This window comes from Spea bombifrons, chromosome 9 (genome assembly GCF_027358695.1).
Source record: "Spea bombifrons isolate aSpeBom1 chromosome 9, aSpeBom1.2.pri, whole genome shotgun sequence".
In the NCBI taxonomy this organism is placed as follows: domain Eukaryota; kingdom Metazoa; phylum Chordata; class Amphibia; order Anura; family Pelobatidae; genus Spea; species Spea bombifrons.
In genome coordinates, this window is record NC_071095.1 from 27,838,145 (window position 1) to 27,858,543 (window position 20,399).

The 20,399-nt window shown below is 40.4% G+C and overlaps 1 protein-coding gene across 2 annotated transcripts in view; it reads left to right on the top strand.

Annotated features, from left to right (window-relative positions):
- Window positions 1–20,399, top strand: part of SEMA6C (semaphorin 6C) — a 71,420-nt gene that overhangs the window by 14,735 nt on the left and 36,286 nt on the right. For both annotated transcript variants that reach the window (XM_053474753.1, XM_053474754.1), the window contains exon 2: window positions 6,384–6,446. The gene's annotated coding sequence lies outside the window, so the exon portion shown is untranslated. The remainder of the gene's footprint in view (window positions 1–6,383; window positions 6,447–20,399) is intronic.

The following is a 20,399-nucleotide window of genomic DNA, read 5'->3' on the forward strand; positions in this document are numbered from 1 at the left end:
AGAGAGCCGGAATGTTCTGCGATGGCAGGCAAAATATTCCTCTGCGCCCTTGGATGGAGCAGAATGCAGCTCACGTCGGCAGGCTCCTCTTTGGAGATTTATCTAATGGTTACAGTGTTCTGGCGATGAACCCCCTACACGCGGAAAGGGGACAGGTTTTATCAAGAAATGAAATTTAATCACCGAGGCCTAACCTCGTTAGACGTTACAGTTAAGCGAGCTTTGTTTGGAAATGTAGGGTCAGTGGGTTAAAACAGCAGTTTGCATTAGGAAAGGAACAAGCAGTGATTTATGATGATGCAAAGTATCTCCATCTGGTTCTGACCTTCTGCTAATGCTCCATTTAATTACGAGGAGACACACTGTAATGTTTAGTGGGGCTGCTTGGCTATTCCACCCGGCTCCGTTTTAATGACCAGCGGCTGGGAATGTCATATGGTTATCCTTATTACTGTCTTTGTATAGCTCCACAACATTATGCTGCGCTTTATAATGGGGTTATACCAAATGTAAAATTTGGGTGGCATGTGTCACCTGGAGTGTAGGTTACCAAGGTTGGATGGTGCTCAAATTCTTATTCACACAAAGCCGCACAGACTTCTCTTACTAGGATATGTGATAGAGCTGTACATTTTCGAAAGGTCTCTATATGTTCTATTTTATGGCTGTCCTCCTCTTTCAAAGGCTTTCACATTTTCATGGGAACCTTGAGGGTCTTTGTGCTTTGAGACTCTAATAATTAAACTCCAGCTCTATTACGCATTCCATTTTTACAATAATAGCATAACAATTGTCTTTAAAACAGACACAGAATCTGTAATTATGCCTTGGTTTTGCCTCTACAAACATTGTAGACTGTAAGCTCCTTCAGTCAAAATCTCTGTTTATATATACCATTTCTTGAGGAAGTTATACAATCTTTGAATTGACTACTGGCATATGAAAATAATTACACTGCATTTGCAGAGATTCCCAGAAGACTTGGGGTGTTTTTTCATTTTAATCACAGGTTCAGATATGGGTGTAGAGCCAGAAATAGCACACGGTATATAATAAGCTTTGCAGGGAAATGTAGTGTCCGGGAGAGTATACTAGACCCTCACTCACTGCTCTGTGAAAGGCCATTTATCTGCTACAGTAACATTTGACTTTTCCCTGTACTTATATCTCAGTAATATATACTCTCGTTCCTTTCTGTGTCTCTTCCACATATTCCGTCTTCAACCCTCTCTTCCACATATTCCATCTTCAACCCATTCCTGAATGTTCCCTCTGCCTTGAGTCCACAGATCACTTTTGACCGTTTCGTCTCCACGTCTCCCCTCTGTCTAATGCGCATTAATCACTCCCTGCATCGGTTACCCAACAAGATTATTCTCTGGTTCACAAAAATTCAATTTCATATTTTCTATTATTTATTTTAAACATTGGCCTTTTGGATGTTGTCAAGGTTCTGGGAACCAGAAAACCCTTCTATAAGTAGAATTTGTTACTCCACATGTTTTAGAACTAAACACATGACCTTTACCCATACTTACAAGACTGGACCATACTTCTAAACTAACTCTCACTCACCGTAGTCTTTCAAAGACTACATTTTAAATCACAGTTTCATTGGTCCCTCACTAAGCTGCTAAGGATACTGACAGCCTCGCATCTTCTGGGAGAACGAATATGGATTTTGTCCGTATTTGGAAGCACACAGACGATTGAAGTGTCTGTCACCATGGCTGTCTGGGCTCAATGCTTTGCCCTCAGGGCCTCACAAAGTAAGAAGTCTGAGATAGAAGTCATCTTATGGGCGAATTGTGTTAGAATTTTCAGGGGAGAAATGAGGGAAACATTAAATGGTCAGCTTCTTCCCTCCAGCTCTAATAAATAGGATTATAATGTAATTGGAGTGGGGAGGGAGCTACATTAGCCTCTGGGCCAAGGGAAATGCAGTGATGCTTGGAGCCGCACATACCGTTGATGTGTTTGACGGTCTCTGGTTGATGGGTATTCTTTATAGGCCATTAGTGGGATATGGATGTTAATGGTTCCAGTGTGATCTTCCATTCCTCTGACCCATTAATACGTGTAACCCCACCTGTGCTGGTCCTTTTCACATGGACATTAGAGTATCACAGAATGGTAGAAAATGGTGTTGCTGATGAAGAATTGGAATGTTATCTCCAAGTCATCGGAAACCATCTATCTAGGTAGGTTATCAAATATTTTCAATCTGGTCCTATCTCATTAACTCCTAGCTATCCAGTAGAGTAACACAACTCAGATTTCCACATATCCCCATTCATTATCAGGCATCTGTGTCTAGCTGGTTATTGACATAGCAGGATTCTGCTGAACACAGGAAGAAAACCTGAGCTGAGAGATTTTTTGGAGCTCTGATTCCTCTTTACATATGCAAGCCTAAAAGTGGACACTGAGCTTCGATTCGTCAAGTTGTGCCACAGAATGGATTTTTGTAGAAAACGTGCCTTTCTTTAAGTCAAGCAAATCCCACGTTCGTTTCTATCTGGTCAATGTAAACGGTCTATATAATGATCCTGAGGTCTGGCAAATCTCACTTATTTACAGAATGTCTCGGAGGAGTTCCAGCTTCCATAAATATCTGTCTTCATTATAAGAAGAAAGCAGAAAGATCTCCAACACGTTGACCCTTTTTGATGTGTAAAGAGACGATTTTACCATTCGTTTTTTTGACGCGCTGAACAAGGTCACACATAAAACAAGTGAAGCATCCTAACATGATTCAAGAGTTCTACATCTTTCTGGATGGAAAAGCGTTAATAAATATCTTGTTTATTTTGTGCTACCAGCAGAAGAAAATAATAAGACACTTTAAAAAAAAAATACTTTGAAGCTTTGGAATGAGATGTCAGTACCATGCCAAAAATCGACTGTAAAAAACAATAAGGTATAAAAGAATTGAACAGCATTCTGACAGAAACACAATAAGTGTAAGGGGGGAGCTGATGGGGGACCAGAAGAGCAGGCCGTGCTGGAGAATTCATTTGGGCTCTTGAACTTTGGAGCGGTGGCAGGCAGTAAGGAATGGAGGAACAGTTCCGGTCAGTAATGAGTTTCCTTTTTTCATTAAAACTCCAGGCCTTTGTATAATAATGGAAATATTATAGCTGTAGGTCTAAGATCCTACATGCCGCTCACAGTCCCTGAGCCTTGGCACACTTGGAGCACCTGAAGTCCTACATGATTGGCCGATATTCTGTACGTAAAATCGATACCTAGAGTAGTTCATAACTCTTACTGTTCTGCCTTTCTGGGCTCATACAACTGGCTCTTTTTTTGTGATACATTCAGTAATCCCAAAATACCACCCGTAGGGCCTCCTTCTAGTGTCTTCAACATTCTAGTATTCCTGGGTATTCCCTGAAACTCTACATTCTCCAGTTGCTAATATGATTTTGATTTTCTTCAAACAAATACTTCACAACAGTCTGCTCCAGTGTCCGATAGATTTACAATACTAAGGGCTGAATTACCTAAACTGTGATATTTTGCACTGTTATTAAAAGCTGTTGAATCACCAGTGAAAATTGAGGTTCCATTGAATTCTGTTGGAGGTTCTGAATATTAACCAAATTATTGCTCCCGTGAGAGCCGGCTGATTGTCATAGAGGGTTAAGGAAAAGCCTGGGGAAGTTACACAGGAATCTGCAACCTCTGTGACAGGAAACGTAGAACAATATTTCATTAATTTGTAAAGGAAATCTGTACATTGTATTGTTAAACCGAACACAGACAATACCGGAGCTGGCTTACAAAATAACTACTGTAATACAGGTTATGTTAAAGGGACAGTACTGTACAAAGTCAGGTTAACCTTGCCGTTAAAGCAGTGTTTGTATAGATATATTTTGGTTCGGTGAAGAGCTGAGGCTGCGAGTGCATTCACGGTGGTGTGTCTAGCACTAAATCTGACGCTTGTGCGTATTAGAGCTGAAGGGACTGAGTGCCAAAAATAATGGCGTGCGTGTAAAACCAATACCTGTTTTTATTCTGTATCGAGACTTAACTAAATCTGTCAGTTTTAGTTTGTTAATTTCCACTCTTGTCATAACAAGTGAAAATTGTCCATCCTGGTTCATTGCAAACACAAGATGGAACCCAGGAACTTTCTGGGTTTAAATGATACGGTTTATTAGCTGTGAAAGACAAACACACAAGCAAATCGTTTTTATACTAATATGGCATTAAATGACGATTCAGAGTGTTGGTAGATATGCTTTAATCTGCTGGATTGTATTATGTGAGTCTTGAAACCTGATGTTTCTAAAGGCAGAATATACATTGGGAAGGTTTCTATTATATAAAGAGAACGGTGTCATGGAAGTCCGGCAGAAATCAGCAATTTCAATACGCAAGATTAAAAAATAGCCATATGAAAATGGAAAATTAAGATGTAAACTGATTCTCTTAATGATGCTGTTTTTAAGCACATCCATCTTCTGCAAACCATCCGAATATCTGTTTAGTTTGTCCATTTCCCACTTTTGGGCCTCAAATTTCTGCCAATTATTGTTATTATTACTAATGACAGGAATTGTTGCCCCTTTGAAACATCTCGTCATTCTAGCATTGGAATAAAAGCTGAAAGATGAGTCCGACGGAGGATGAAATCCATTTGGAGTTTTATACTTGCACTGTTGTAGAAAGGAATCAGATGGATTTGGGGGAGCGGCAGTGCTTTTTGGCATCTAAGTGTACGCTTCACAACTTTTCATTAATCTTCTTTACATCTTGCAGATTCAAAGATTTTATGTTCCACTTCTCCTCTAAGATCTGTTTTTGTGTTTTGAAAATTAGCTAGAGCTTATTTCTTTACATTTGTGATAATGCGTGTGGCCGACTGTGTATTTTTCATAAACAGCATGTATTTTTACGCTACGCTCATTGTCTTAGTAACTTATCACAGCATCAAAAGAAAATATTTGAAACGCGAGATCTTTTGTGAAACTCAAATTGTCTTGCACCGGCTGGCGCCAACACTTAGCGAGGCCATCTGTAATTGGGAGATTTGCAGTTGTTAATCTCGAATAAGCAATTTTGTTCTAGTGATTATCACAAATAGCCCTGCGGATGTTCCAAGAACTCGAGAATAGTTTGCTTGTAGATGATCCGACCCCTTTTAACGTGACAGTGAAAATCGGTTATATTTAAAGATGTTTTGTTATTCGATAAGTCTGTATTTTTCCAAAGTGTAGGATTCCAAATAAGAATCAGTAGCGTTCCCAAAAATACCATCACTTCAGTGCTCGGTTGTTTGAAGCCAAAAAGAATATTCCATAAATGAATACATGCAGTAACTGAGTTTCGATACGGTTTCCATTTATTATCGCCACAAGGACTGAATGTTAACCTTTCACCTCTTGCTACTGACTGCGACAACAATAAAAGCCTGTTTATAGGTGATGTCACCCTATCGGAAGATGTCAGTAAACTCGAGTTAATTTAAAATATAAATGAGAACATATCTGACTCTATTCTTACGGCATCTAATAATTGTGAGCCTTCCCTGATCAAACCAAAGTTTCAGATAAATAGCAATGTAATATGAGTGATCGGACCAGGCATCCTGGTTTAGCACCTCGGCGGGTGAAGAAAACGTAGACAGTTGCTGTACCTTTTATAGGGCAAGCTCAATAACACTGTGAAATCAAAGAGGGAAGCAAGAGAGAGCCGGGGGGGGGGGGTTGGTTGCAGATGGTCATATCTCAGGCTAAGTAAGCTGCTAATAGCACTGGGTGACTCTGTAGTCTCCTAATCATTTGTCAAAGTATTTGTGGCAGGCCTCTGTTCAGTGGGCCCATCATGGAGGCAAAGTTTTGGCTCCATACCAGGTTGTATCAGTGCCAGCAGAGCGCTTATCGGCTGGTGATGTATTATAGAGGAATAGTGAGTAGAAATATATGAACTGTTCCGTGTCTTAATGTTTATGCTCGTCTGCCGATCGATAAATAAATTAATTCAAGTAGCCAAGATGTCTGTTTACAGCTGGGGGACCTTACGTTGATTTTGAACTATGACTATGCTGACAGAACTGAATCTTTGGGTTCTCCACAACTTCAACCAGGACTAGATGAACTAAATTAACAAAGATGTTTGTGGTTGTCTGAAGGTTCATACTTTCAGACCGTTCAGAAAGTCATCAGAGTTTATAATATGGGACATTCACAAATAATCTCTTGTGAGATTAGAATCTTCCTTAAGGTCTGTAGCCCAATTCGCATAACTCATCTTCAGTACATGATGGGCATTTGCGTTTCCGTCTTTAAGCAGAGAGTAAGGAGAGTTTTAGGATCTGTTTGATAAAAGTGAGACAGGCAAAGAGCTTCAACGGTTTCTCTTTTTTCTTGTAGGTCTGCTTAGAGTGTTATTGACAAGGAAACCTGAACAAGCACCCTAAACCAGCAAGTTCTGCGGTAAGACACTCAAGAACCTATATTATCTATGTATCACGCTAGAGACAACCCAGAACATCATATATTTAACTTAACAATTGCAGTGATCTTAATGAAATGTAACATTTGTTCTCCTCTCTGCATGTCTATAAAGGGTCTCTCTAACGAGTTATTATGCTGCCCTGTGGTCATTAAAAGACTGCATCCCTTCTGTTGAAACTGCTGCTCATATCTAGTATTATAGTTTACAGTACATTCATTGATTAAAATGAAAAAGGATAGTAAAGGCGATTTCTCTTTAAATCTTTAAAAAAAGCAATTAAACAAAACAGGCGACATGAATGGGCAATTCCTAAACAGCTGGGCAGCCATTCTGCCCCCCTCTGTTTAATTGTACGGGGTCTCTATCATTACACAAACAGCATCAGAGAGACAGTGATGTAAGCTATCTTGTTGTTTATAGAAAGGGTTCACATGCCATTTTATCTCTAACGAGAATGAGTAATTTATTGCTTTCTTAAGATAACATCACCATGTTTCATTCTGTGGTGTCGGCCAGGAAAATAAATCTGGTCTCTGTTGCAAAGTAATGGCAGAAGAAAAATTGCATTTTTGCAGAAGAAAAACACATCGCTGCAGACAGATCCCCATAGAGTTGTGATTAGTGGCTATTTTGGAAGGTGACACCGGCCAGAGAAAGAGAGGAACATTTTGAGGACACACATGTATGTTTCGTAGTAAGAAATATTGGCAAACACTGATTGGAGGTGTGGTGTCCACCTTAAAATCGACCAACTCCATAGACATCTCAACTAAATAGACATTTATTCCATGTGATGCTTGCAGCACATTTAGGCACCGTGCAGGAAAGTCTATTACGGTACCCAAGAGGGAGGCTACCATGAAGAAAGAAAGTCCATGCCACAAAGAGTAAATAAAGGCCACACACGGCAGTGGAAGACGGGTACAGCCTTTATCTGTCACTTTTGTAGTAAAACGCAAATGCTCAGGGTGCACACTTTGTTATGGCGAACCACTGGCATGCAGCATATATAGTGGGGCTCCGTGGAATTCACTTGCAATTAAGTGATTTCACAAGAAATAAATCATGCATTATAATTCTCACATTGCCAACTTTCTTTAAAATCCTCTTTCTCACTAGAGGATATTTGATGCTATGCTTTTCTGGCAGTAATATACCTTTTACACGTGGGAATTAGTATGATTTTAAAAGTGGTGGTTTTATACAGTGTCTCCGCCACCTTATTGGTTATCCTTCTCCCCTGTACATTGGAGCATATGAAACAGATATTATTATGACTTACAAAATGAGCAGCCCCTGCTGTGTGCAGATCACAGAGACGTTGGTCATGGGGGATGTTTCGACATCCTGGTTAAGCTCAGTGATTGGAACAAGCATAGAATTACTTGTAATGCATTATAAATGTAGGCCATTGTCTGCCGTCCCTTTTTATCTGGAAGATTGACCTGCGCGGTCAAGTGGAAGAAACCCCAAACTAAATTTTTGCAGGGCGGCAGATGAATAGAGGCTGTGAGAGATGAGATTGTCTCAAACCCAGGAGACACAATAGGATTCTGATGACATAAGGGTGAAGGACAGTGAATCCACACAGTCAGACAAAGAGAGGATATACAGTACTGTGCAAAAGTTCACCAATGCTGGTCTCCTTAATGCTGAGAAGAACAGGCAGATGCGTATCCATCTGATTGGCCCATAATATATTCTGCATCACGACAACAACCCCAAACATACAGCCAAAGTGATTAAGAACTATCTACAACATAAAGAAGTACAAGGAGCCCCAAAAGTAACGGTATGGCCTCCTGAGTAAAACTTTAGCACATTAGCTCTTTTATTGTTTCGATATTTACCTAAGGACAATGGACATAAAAGAGTGTCAGATAACGGCTTTAGATTTGTCTAATAAACAAAATAATAGATTGTTCCAGTTAAAATTTAACAGACGCATAATCTCAACATATCCATTCTTGTCTGAAAACTCATTGTCCGAGACTCATTCGATCGCGGCCTAACGACAATCCCATGTCTGTCACATTGATCTTTAAAATGGTTAAGATGTCATTATATAAAGGTCTGTGATTGTGGGTTCCTTGGAGTTTTAATCAGAATATACTAGAATTTTAAAAAGACATGGTTCTCCATTGCAATGACAGACTGGACGGAATGGATAGGCTGGGATCGGTTTTCTTCTAAACTCATCCACACATGATGATAACACTGCCACTTATTAGTAACTGATCAACACTTTTGCATTCTGTGCAAGTTTTGACTTGATACAGTTATGAGGAATATAAAAGGTCTGTGTATCGCTCACAGAATGCGAGTCAGGAGGCTTAAGTGATGTCAATTTACCGTCACGTCCCAGCCTTATGTCTTAAAGATCACACAAAGAGCTGTGTGTTTGCTACAAATTTGTTTGTACCAGATTATTAACGGCGCAGTCTAGTCGGGTATGTCGGTCTGCGTGTCACTTAGACAGTCATGCCCCTGTAAACCGTTAAAGACATGGTTTGCATGTAATTGCTCCTGAAGACGTTTGTGCAATAACATACATAAGCTGACAGTTAAAAATTTAGAGAGAAATATTAAATAGCCATAAATTGCTTTGAAAAATGCAAAGCTCAGGCAAAATCTAATTATTTTTTGTCTGTTTCCTCTATTTAGTGCACACTCTTAGTTGGTGTTAATTCTGGGGTTTGGGCTATAAATCTACATGCTGTGAAACACTGCATATTATTGATATGAAACCTTTTACTAGCTGGCGTTAAAATTATTCACGTTAGTAATTAAAAGCAATAAAAAAAATTAGAGCAAAAGTTTATTAGCCTGTTGCTTATTAGTTAGTATATTGCGAAGAGAGCGAAATACAAATTGTTACGGTTCAGTGTGTTGAGAATGCCACTTCCAGGGTCTTTCGGCAATCCGTCTGGATCAAGCATTTAATCTGGGATCAGTTTGTTTGTTCACAGGAACCAGCTAGTTGGGAAGCAAAGGTCGGAACTGAATCCTCTCCCACGACTAGCGAAGAATTGGGGGTTATCGAAAGGTTTTAGCAAAGGCAGCACATGTGATCAATTAAACCTTCTAATCCATCTGGGCTGGAGAGCTCTGTTTTTGTTTTTTTCCCATATTTCATGGGGGCATGGAAAATGGGCTGCCCTTTGACTGGGTCTTCCCATCGCTGGATGTCATGTAAGATGTTGAAAAAACACAATGTCTATAGTTTTAGAATTGAGTTCAGCACTGGAGGATGAGGGAGTCCCGTGCGTACTACGCATATACTATTTAAAATGTGCCTTTAGATGCAACAGGAGGTAAAAAACATTTAAATGGAGGGTAGGGATGATGTTAGATATACATAAAAATAAAACGGGTAAAGCAATGCATGCTAAGTGTGGTAGGAGTTTTAGTCAAGTTTAGGCTTAAAGCTGTGGAGCTGAAGATAATTTATTTTTCATACAGAAGACACCAGTTTCTGCGCTGTTACCGGTCTGATTGTTTTTTGGGAAACAGAGGGATTGCACTTTAAGGTCAGTGCCCCTAATCCCCTCCTGTGGTTATGATTAAACTGGGCAATCGTTTGGGGAGACAGAGTGCTTTCCTGCATTTTATCAGCGTGACAGCTAAACTAGCCTGTCACTGCAAGGCCATAGCACTGAGGCACAGAAGAAAGAGACAAGCGGGTGACTGCAAGGAGCTGATAAAAGCACAGTCCAGACACAACTGTCTCATTCTGTCTTGCAATTGCCAGATGGAAAACAAGGTAAGGCATCCCATGATAAGCAGGAGATTAAACGTCCTTGGCAGAGCTGTGGGCAACCTCCAGGTTCCCACGATGCCCAATGCTACCCCACCCCAATGTTTTAACAGGAAGGGGCATTTGAAGGTCAAAAGCCTCAATCTTAAAGCTAATCCTTTAAAATGCGTGCAACTGTACAATACTGCTTAACACTTCCAGCACCACAAGCACGAATCACATTCAATAAATAATATTTCCATAGAATACTGAGCGTTCCACCGAGTTCTGCAGAGGGTCTGAAGCAAACTCCTGTAACAATCCTGAACACCCTCTGTACACTTTGCATAATGTTGCTCTGCTGGAGAGATACATGTAATTCATACCAATAAATGCTGCAAACATTCAGAGGGGTCGGGGGTTTGTTCCAACACATTTCTGTCTAAAATAGACCAACAATACACTCTGATGAACGACAAACACGATGCCTCCCTTTGTTTCCCTTGTCTGAATTCCTAATTTAGGCCTTTTTCTTGTTACTCGCAGGAGAAAACACATATTTGTTCAAAGATTGTTGGAGATCCGCGGGGTGGGATGAGATGTGCAGCGCCGGGCTACGCTTATAAAAGATAACCTGTCACGTAGAGATAAAAAGGCAGAGAAAGGGAAACAGAGAACAATTCAATAAAAGCACTAGTCACATTTAATGAGGGCTTTTTATAGCCTTGAAAATGAGAAACTGGTGGGTGGATGTGAGGAGCGGCAGGTTTGTATGTTTATAATGGGTCTTTTTCTAAGATGGACTTGTGCTGCAATATATAATTTAGCATTTGTGACTCAACACCCAACTCTGGGGTTTTTGTGTCTAAAGAGTCAACAGAATTCCAAATCTTCCTAAAGCTTTCACTAATATAGCTCTTCTCTTGCCTTGTATCCAAACTCAGAGACTAGAGAATTAGAGGAGCAAATAGCAAATGAAACACTCCTTTGACCTTAAAAGCAGTCCAGTAATTACCTGTAAGAGGATAACCCCCAAGTATATTCACTGCATGTCACCAGAAGCTGCCAGGCAATGTCTAGGTTTTGATTAAACTCGGGAACCAAATCCCTTTTCTGAGCATGGAGGCAGGTGTATGTGTGGGTCCTGAAATCCACACAGCTGTACAACGAGAAACACCAAACATCTAATAAAACAAGCAATAAAATCAGACTCTACGGGTGTGCAAGACAGAGTGGGGCTAGAAGAGCCAAATAACCCTGGTAACAAGAAGATGACATTATGCTCCGCGGCTCACTGGGTCTAATCGACCGAAACATTAAAAGGAACATTAGCAGAATACAGATGATGATACCAATATTTGTGCAAAAATATGCTACTGGCCAGTATGTCAGTTCCTGGGAACTGCTGGGTCCTTAGGTTTTACCACTGTAATCTCTGATTATTACTTGACCTGGTGTCAAGTTCAGTAAATATTATGGAAGCCTCATGGACACCAAACCAATGATAATCTTTTAGTGGCCTGAAAGAACGTCTGAAATTACCTCCTTTCCCCACTTCTCTTAAAAAAGCTGTCCGAAGCGATAAACTACAATCAGCAACTTAACAAGAGAGGAGGAATAAGTTAATGTGGAGGGATAATCATGCAGATCCATAAGATCACTGCTGCTGTGGCAGATGGTAAACTAGTGTTATTCTGCTACGGGCACACTAAAGATACTGGGTAAAGATTAAAAATACATTAACACTTTCACAAAGATTGTGTTAAAGATGGCTCTTGTATCCCAACACCTCTAAAAGACACTCCCTGAACAACTGCCAATTCCCGAGGTATGTTTTTCTTGTCCAAACTGTGGCTTTAAGATACAGCAGAGGATGTAATTATGAAGTTCAGAGACATTGTTATGAGCAGAGCTCGGGGAAGAGGAGGTGATAGCCAAATGTACTAGAAGCCACAAAATGAATATTAAGTAATTGATACAGGAATATGTCTGATATTGCCTTGAGACTGTCCTAAATAAACGTGATTTTGCTTCACTGATTCTGTCTTCAGTGCACAAGGTGAAAGGGTGGCCACCTCTGGCACCTGACAGCGGGGCATTTAATCTCTCTCTGCCCATCGAGTTTCCAGTGTACACAAATGGGTGCAGAATTCAATTATTAATAGTGCAATCTTGGCTGCATGGGGGCTGGAGCGGAGCGTGACAGATCTGTGTGGGAGTTTGACGTTTGACATAGGCCTGCGTTACTGATACAGAGCATTCTGTGTTAACAAACAAGGCAAAGAGACAAGCTCTGGACCTCGAGTGGAACGGGGCCTGCAATCCCCACGATGACCTGCATGACAGTGAAAATAATGCTAAGTTGGGCTCTAGGCAATGTACCGAATGGAGAACCTCATCCATGCACCTGGGAATTTACAGCAATATACACAGCCTCGATACAACCCCCTGTTGGCCTTAATTTATACTCCCCAGCATCTAAATAGGACAAAGAAATGGGCACTTTCTGTTTAGGGTGTGTGGTTAGAAGTAGTGTTATGGGAAGGGCTTTTGATGGCTATTTATGTAACTGATTAGGGCATTTAGAAGAAGGAGAATGTATTTTATCTACACAATTCAATTTATAAACCCATTTCCTGCTCTTTCTATACACATTAATGTGTGTGCAGTTTTGCATAAGACAGCTCTGTTTTCTTTATGCCGCTCCTCTGTTTGTGTAAAACATTCAGGAAAATGGTCTTTTCTATTCCTGAACACATTTGCTTTGGTATTCATTCTATATGGTGGTTAATGATTCCATACCCACTGACTAAGCTTTCTTAAACACATAGAGCCTGAGATGCTGGAAACATTAACCCATTAAAAGCACATCACAAATACTCTATTGTAGTAAGCATCAAAAGTTGGCAACCAAATGGTTCTAATAACGGTCCTTATGAAAATCATGACTTGTCAGGAGATTCAGAATGAAGTCTCCTGTATTTAGGCAGGGATTTTAGCTGTGATATAGCTGCGAGAAAAGCACCAATTGCAATGTTCAGCTATCATTACATTGCTGTAGAATAAGAATGAGTAAGCACTAAGAATCTGCCCATTCACCAAGACTAGGGTGAAAATCCGGATGCGAATGGGCAAACTATGAAAGTTTCCTGGCGTGTGTACATATGTACGTGTACTTATGTATGCTTTATACCTGATTGTCTGCTGTCTATGTACACGTATATTCGCAAGCTGGTTTTTGTCTAAATGTGTACTTATTGGTTCCTGCTCATCTGGCCACTCACGCTGAAGAATAATGAGTCTGCTAGTTATATTTTAGAATTATGTGCTCCATTCATTTGCAGAGTGCGGCTCTCTTCCCAGCAGCCAATTCGATGAAAGCCTCTGCTCAATGAGCCCTGTCTAAGGAGCTGCTCAGCTTGTTACATTTCCATCAGATGCTGTCTGCAACCACACAAATGGCCCTGGAGATGTACTCCAGTCCAATAAGGCCTTGTGTGCCAACCGATGCCCCCTCTCCAAAGGAACCTCCTCCCAACCCACCCCGTGCACCAATCTCAAACGATGAGGCTAACGTGCGGTTTGTTAGTGGGAAGCAGGAAGAAGGGGAGCTAGGCTCAGAAAACATGACGCGGTGGTTGGTGCATGGAACTTCAGACATCAGCCAAAGACGGAAACAACCTAGGTCTTTTCTAGAGGCCCTTAAAATGATATGTTATTCCACATAAGACCAAGAAAAGCTTGATGTAGATCAAGAAAAGGTTAGGTATCTGATATGACCTCAGCTGCAGTAGAACTATTATGGTTCTATGCTGGGCTTTGGTTGTCCAAGAGACTTGCAGGAGACCACAGAACTAGATCACAGTCTAGACTAGTACTAAAAGCTTTCAGCCAGTTTGAGGGCCGGCTGTAGGTTGTTCCTGCTTCAATAAAAAGCCAAGGGATGTCTACATAACTTTCCAAAGAACATAGCAATAAGACTTATGTGGTAACAGCCCTACTGGATGTATTATCCATGAAGCCACAATCAGCTTTCCATTTTTCAAATGGGTCTTTTGTCTTGTTCCTGTAGTAATCTTCTTTCCTATTCTTGTGTGTTGATGTAAATGAATGGCAACAACCCCCCATGTATTGTAAAAGTCGTATATTTCGTTAACAGACTGCACATACTCACAGCATGGCAGAAATAATGGCACCCCTGGGACGGGGAGCTCATTATAACTCCATTACGGATAGCCAGAGGGTTAAAGTCAATGCTTTTTTAATTGTCTCTATATTTCATCATATTTACGCTTTGGTTCATCGATGTGTCCTTAAAACTGCACAAGCTATCCGCATTTGTGTTAAGGGAAAACATATACAGTGTCCCATTTCATTCAAGTCTCCAAATAGTTTCACTGTTACTTAAAAATAATTTTCTGTAATTCTAACCGACATCCGTGATGGAGAGGAATCCAGGGTCAGAGCTGTCTTTATAAAGTGACAGATTCCATAATTTTAGGGATTTCCTCCAATATCAGGTTAAATAGTTAGGTCCTCAGGGTCAGCCATATTATCCTTTCCTTGAATATAGGTGCCTTCATTCAGAATACCTTTACTTCCTGACACTTCATGGTCTGTATCACAATGGCTAGAATCATTTGGTTGCTACCATTAGCAAGTCACTACTACGGGAGCAGCAATTATTTGTGATTCATATTAAAATAATACAGTGCGGAGAATCATGAAGAACACATCAAGATAGCAAATTTTCTTCGCAAAGGTAGCCTAAGGCTTGTGCCATGTGTATGGAATTCTAAAGAACAAAAGGCTTCCTTCGTAGAGATGCTTCATCGGATATAGCACGTTCCTTCAGATCCCATTCCATATATAATCATCAGATTGTAGATGGCTGGTGACAGCTGTCACAGCCATATAGTGGTCTCATATGGGTGATGGCCCAGTTATTTGGCTGGGGTCCTGTGCATTGTAATTAAGGCTTAAGAGATGGCATTGGTTTTTCTCTTCGTTTTACATCTAGGACATAACTGAATGTCAGCATTAAGGGTTAATAGTTCTATGATATGTCAGCTGTTGAATGCATCATATAGGATGACAGTAATCTAGTACAGGAGTATTTTAACTACCTGCACGTTGTCAAACACACAAAAGGGTCCGTTAAGAGCTTTGACCCTTAAGAACTTAAAATACTCATTTGAGTAGCACAAAAAGGGACATAAGCTTGCCACCCTTCGCCGTCTGGATGGCTAAAGCTAAGAAAAGGAACTTCAGCTCCAAGAACAACTTTTGAAGTAAAAGCAATCATTGTAAAACACAGTTCTCAGTCCGTGTTAACAGAACGTAACCATTAACAAGTAATTTTGTGGTCCAGAACCCTGTTACATTTTCTTTGACATCTCTATTTATCTTTCTTGCTTTTCTTGTGTTTATTTTTAAAGTCATCAGGACTTTAAGTAATAAATCCATACAAAAAAAGAAGGATGTAGTTTGCATCCAGTGCTCTTTCAGAGGCACAGGGTCCGTTCCTCTTAATATTCTTAACATTTCCCTTTGTTATGGCGCTACGAGCCCTTCGCCTGCTGATGCCTTTCGTCCCGGTGGGAATATAGCTTTTATTACATTCCCTAAAGCTTTGTAGGATTTTTTTTTGTCTCGAAGAAGAAATAATTTGATTTCAGGAGAGCTGCCCTAAGGCAAGAACGATTGTTTCTTATTTGATTTCATATTAATTGAAGCTTTTTTCTTTCCTTAAATCTTCACATTAAGTTGCTGGACGGGAGCGCACATTCACAGCTAGGAGAATTTGTTTCAAATAGAAACTTGATTTGGTGAGAGTCCATTTCAAAGAAGATGTTCGATCTACTGGTAACAACTGAAATTCTCTCTCATTTTATTTATAATCGGGGTTTAACACTTTAGACATTTTATTTTAAGCGCTAAAAATTAGTTTAGTGGCTAGTTTAGTAAACAGATGTGAAGTGAAATAAGTATTTTGTTCTTTCAGTTTTTGGGCCCCATAAAGTAAAAAAAGGAAGCTGAGATAAGATGCCAACTAAAGGGTAGAATCTATTTGTTTTTACAGGAGGGAGACTAACTGTAAAATATAGTAGTGACATTACTACAGATGCAAAGTCTATATCAACACATGTAGGCATTCACCAAAATGCAGCAATGTAAGTCCTGGGACAGGCCAAGGCGCTCCAAGCAAACTGTTCCTCACTTTATACAATCCTCCTCACTGAAATCCCCTTATTTTTCTGCATGGCATTGCTCAAAAGGTTCGCTGCAGTGTTTTGAAAGCACCAACCAGGGTTTTGTTTCCCCATTTAGAGCTTCTTTCCCATGTTTACACACTTATTTGCCTGGTTGGTTATTAGGATGGAACAATAGAAGAGAAAATCTTGTGAGGACACGCATTCTCTTGTTTACAAGAGCTTCACTTCATATTAATTTGTTTAATATGATAGCCTAATAAAGGTTCTCTCCAGAACCGAAGAGAAAACCATTTCACGTCAAGCGGCTGTGTTGAGTCTCATCTCATGGCAGAAACGCCTTTCAGGTTAAAATTCTCATTCAACCTAATCTGCTGAATTTAACTGTTTTATGATTAAATACAGCTTTACAAGCAAGTAATACGTGTTACGTAAAACAACTCGGGATCTTTATCTATGCTTAGTTTTTACAAAGTGATGTGGTTAAAAAGAAACTGAAGCGTGTGGACATCTTGGAGAAAGCCTTGTGGTGGGTGTCACAAGCTGGCTGCGTTTGATGAATATACTTGCATTATTTAATTTGAAATTCTCATTAGGCTTCGGGAACAGGAGGCTGGCAGGGTTCATTCATCTTAGCACCTTACGTCTGCCAGTCTCCTTCCCCCCACTCCTTGACAAGGTTAGAAAGCATCACCTGGAGCTTGGGAGGTACGAGGCGGGGCCCCCTCCATATTTCACTCATTATAGCCCTGCAGACAGTGTCAAGTGGAAAGGGGTTGGGGGTATAAAAGGAGATCTGTTACCATGGTGAATATGGGGCCTACAGATGTTGGGGTGTGGTAGACTAATGAGCGTACAGTCATAAAGTCTTCTTCAGATGAGATAATTATGTGCCGCGATAGCACTACACATTGCTCTTTCCTTTCTGACTTTAAAAACGTAGGGAAAGCGATGTGGTCAAATGCAACTTGTATCTTTCTATGGTGCAATATGATATAGATTCATTACAGATGATAAATGTAAGCGGTTGAGTCACAATGGTCATTAACTAGTTCTCGTTCAAACCTTTTTTTCCAAGGAAATTATCATTGCGCGCAAGAAAAAAGGATTTATATGCAAACCACTGACATTAAAGAGAAAAATCTACAAGACAAATGATGATGGAGATTGTAATATAGAGTCCAAATCAGCAAGACGTGACAGCAATTCTCGCTGAGGTGTCCTGCGGAGTTGCACATTAGCTGCTTCTCTGAGCACCAGCTTCCACGTGATGCCACGTTCCGGTATAATCTCCTACTTACCTACTGAAAGTGTTTATTATCGTTCTTTAAATCTTAAAACCTGAAAGTGTTTCAAGCATTTTCTAATAAGATACGTTAGCTTTCACGTATTATGGCCCTGGGAACTCATCTCTTTTTTCTTGTAACGATCATAAACATATTAACGTGTAACTGAGTAGCCAATAGGAAAGGGGAGATCAACTCAATTCTGAGGTACATGATCCCAGCAGAACAGACAGAAAATGCTTCCGCTCTTGAAATCAAAGTACATTTTTTAAACAAAAAAAGGGCAATTCAGTAAAGCCGCTCATTCATAGTTGAAGAATCGTAAAATTTACAGGTTTTAGGATTCTGGGGTTAGGTTGGGAGCAGCAGACAGATACCACATCGCTACAATTTACAATACTAAAGTCATCAATTGCAATCCTTAACAGAGGGCATTGTGGGAAATGTTTAGGCTAGTTGTTTAGTCCCATTGTCATCAGGTCTTTTCATTGGAACCAGAGAGTTGATAGTGAATGTGTTTTTAATAACCACTGCACCCAGTGAATCAGATAATAAACGAGGCTCCAATTTGCTCCTGCTTTTGAAATCAAAGGTAAATGACACTCAGCAGCACAATGAAGCCCTTCTCTTATTACAGTTTACCATTGTCACCCTTCTGGACTCTATTCACCCCAGTACAATGCATTGCCGCTTCAGGTATAAGCTTGTCGCATGCCACTTGTGTTCTGTCACCGTGGCAACCACCACAATTGATGGACAGTTTCAGAGATCATCGGTGGCAACTCATCTATGACATTGTGTTCGCCCGTGCGACCTGGAAACATCCAGAAGCAATCTCACCAAAAAGGGCAGGAAACACATTTAGGACGTAAAATGTTCCTCTTTCTAGTACCTTTTTCCTCATCTGTTTGACGGCTGATCACAGTTTATGGATGACTACCTCTTTACCACAGCTCACATAAATGGCGGAGTTTGGGCAGTAAATTCAGGGGACTGAAGTAAAACTCCACCATCCACTGGAATTTTATTAGACCTATTAGAAGATGATTCTGGCGTAGTTGAGGTTTTCTTATATCTTTTAATAATCTCTGTATCCAAATCTGCAGCGTTTGCAGCTTATCAGCCCTTATGACAGTATGGCTGCCCGGCTGCCTTCAGCCACCGACCTCGGCTGCAGCCTGGATACTATTAGTATTATTACGCTTTCAGATAAATACAATACCTGCTGTCTGTGCTACATTTATTTATATAGATTATCTGTTACCTCTTTGTCTGTAACCTGCAATGAGTTTGATGCGCTGCCAAAAGGCAAAATCGTAACCATTCGCTGGATCGCCGAGTTCATCTTCTAGCCGAGTGCCTGCATCCTTCAACCGCTGTGTATCAGGACTAATATCCCATTACTCACTTACCGCTGTATTGATTTTGTAGGCTTTTTATTTTTTTTTACATAAGCCACAAGACTACAGTAAAAAAGATTTTTCAGTTTTGCGGCAGGGAACCGTTGTAATGACGCTATAAACCGCAGCGTGCCTTCGGGACGGGGGTTGAAAATTCTACCCGGGCACATCTTAATTGTTGGCTGTCAAAATGCCTTATTATTGCAAAAGTGACGGATAGCGATACTAGTCGTAAATACAGAAAGAGAACAGGCAGCAGCATGGCCGCTTGTTCGATCTGATAACTAGAAGTATGTGGAACACACAGACTTATCTCCCGACATTTAAGTGATCCAGCAGTGACGCGTTTATTTTAGGGAGTACGGTTAGAAACTTTGTCAGGGGATGGGGCGTTATCTAGACTCTGAAGCCTACTGGCTATCAAGTTATTTATAAGTTACATTTAGAAGAAGAATATATTTTATTTATTCAATGTACTCTGTATTGCTGTTTCTATACACATTATCGGGGCTTTTAGGGCTGTAGAACCCTGTGATACCCTCATATCCAGCAAACATTCCGACCTCCTGAGGCCCCCCGAGGCCCTGGGTGCTGTAGCTTCTCCAGTTCCCTTTCCATGTATTATCCTGCTTCCTAAATGTCCACCCTCCCCTCCTGCTTGCAGAGAGATGCTTTGGGTGTTGCCATAAGCCGAGAGAATGGAAGTGCAGCCGCAGAATATTCCCGCTGAGGATACAAGTGGTACCTGCCACGGCAGGAAAGCCAGAAACTCAGGAAGGAAAACAGGGAGAGTTTGTCAATGACAAATGTTTTTTCCTCCAGACTTCTGCTTGCGTAGGCATCAGCCTTCCAAAGACTATTGTGACCCTTATATAAAAGCCTGACAGATTTTTTACCCTTCTTCAGTTTGTTTATACGCTGGATTCTGCCTCCTGACTGCTTTTCGGGGGACAAACCACGCTTAGAGGAACCTTCAGGAGTCAAAACCTGGCACTTTCTATATTTCTAGTAACACCTTTCTACTCTTTATTTAAATGTTAATTAATGTTTATAAAGAGGCATAAAGAAGGTTCCACTATTTTCATTTCCTGAGTCCTGCATTTGTTATAAATGGGTACAATTATTTAAAATGTGTAAAATAAATGGGCATGTTAGGTACATGCTGGGTAAAATGATGCTCTAAGCACAAGAAACATAATGTTAGTGCAAATGTATTATTTTAATTTTTTTTAAACTGAAAGGTTAAAAATGCCAATGCCACATATAGGCTGTTCATCATGCTGTGTAAGTGAATGTA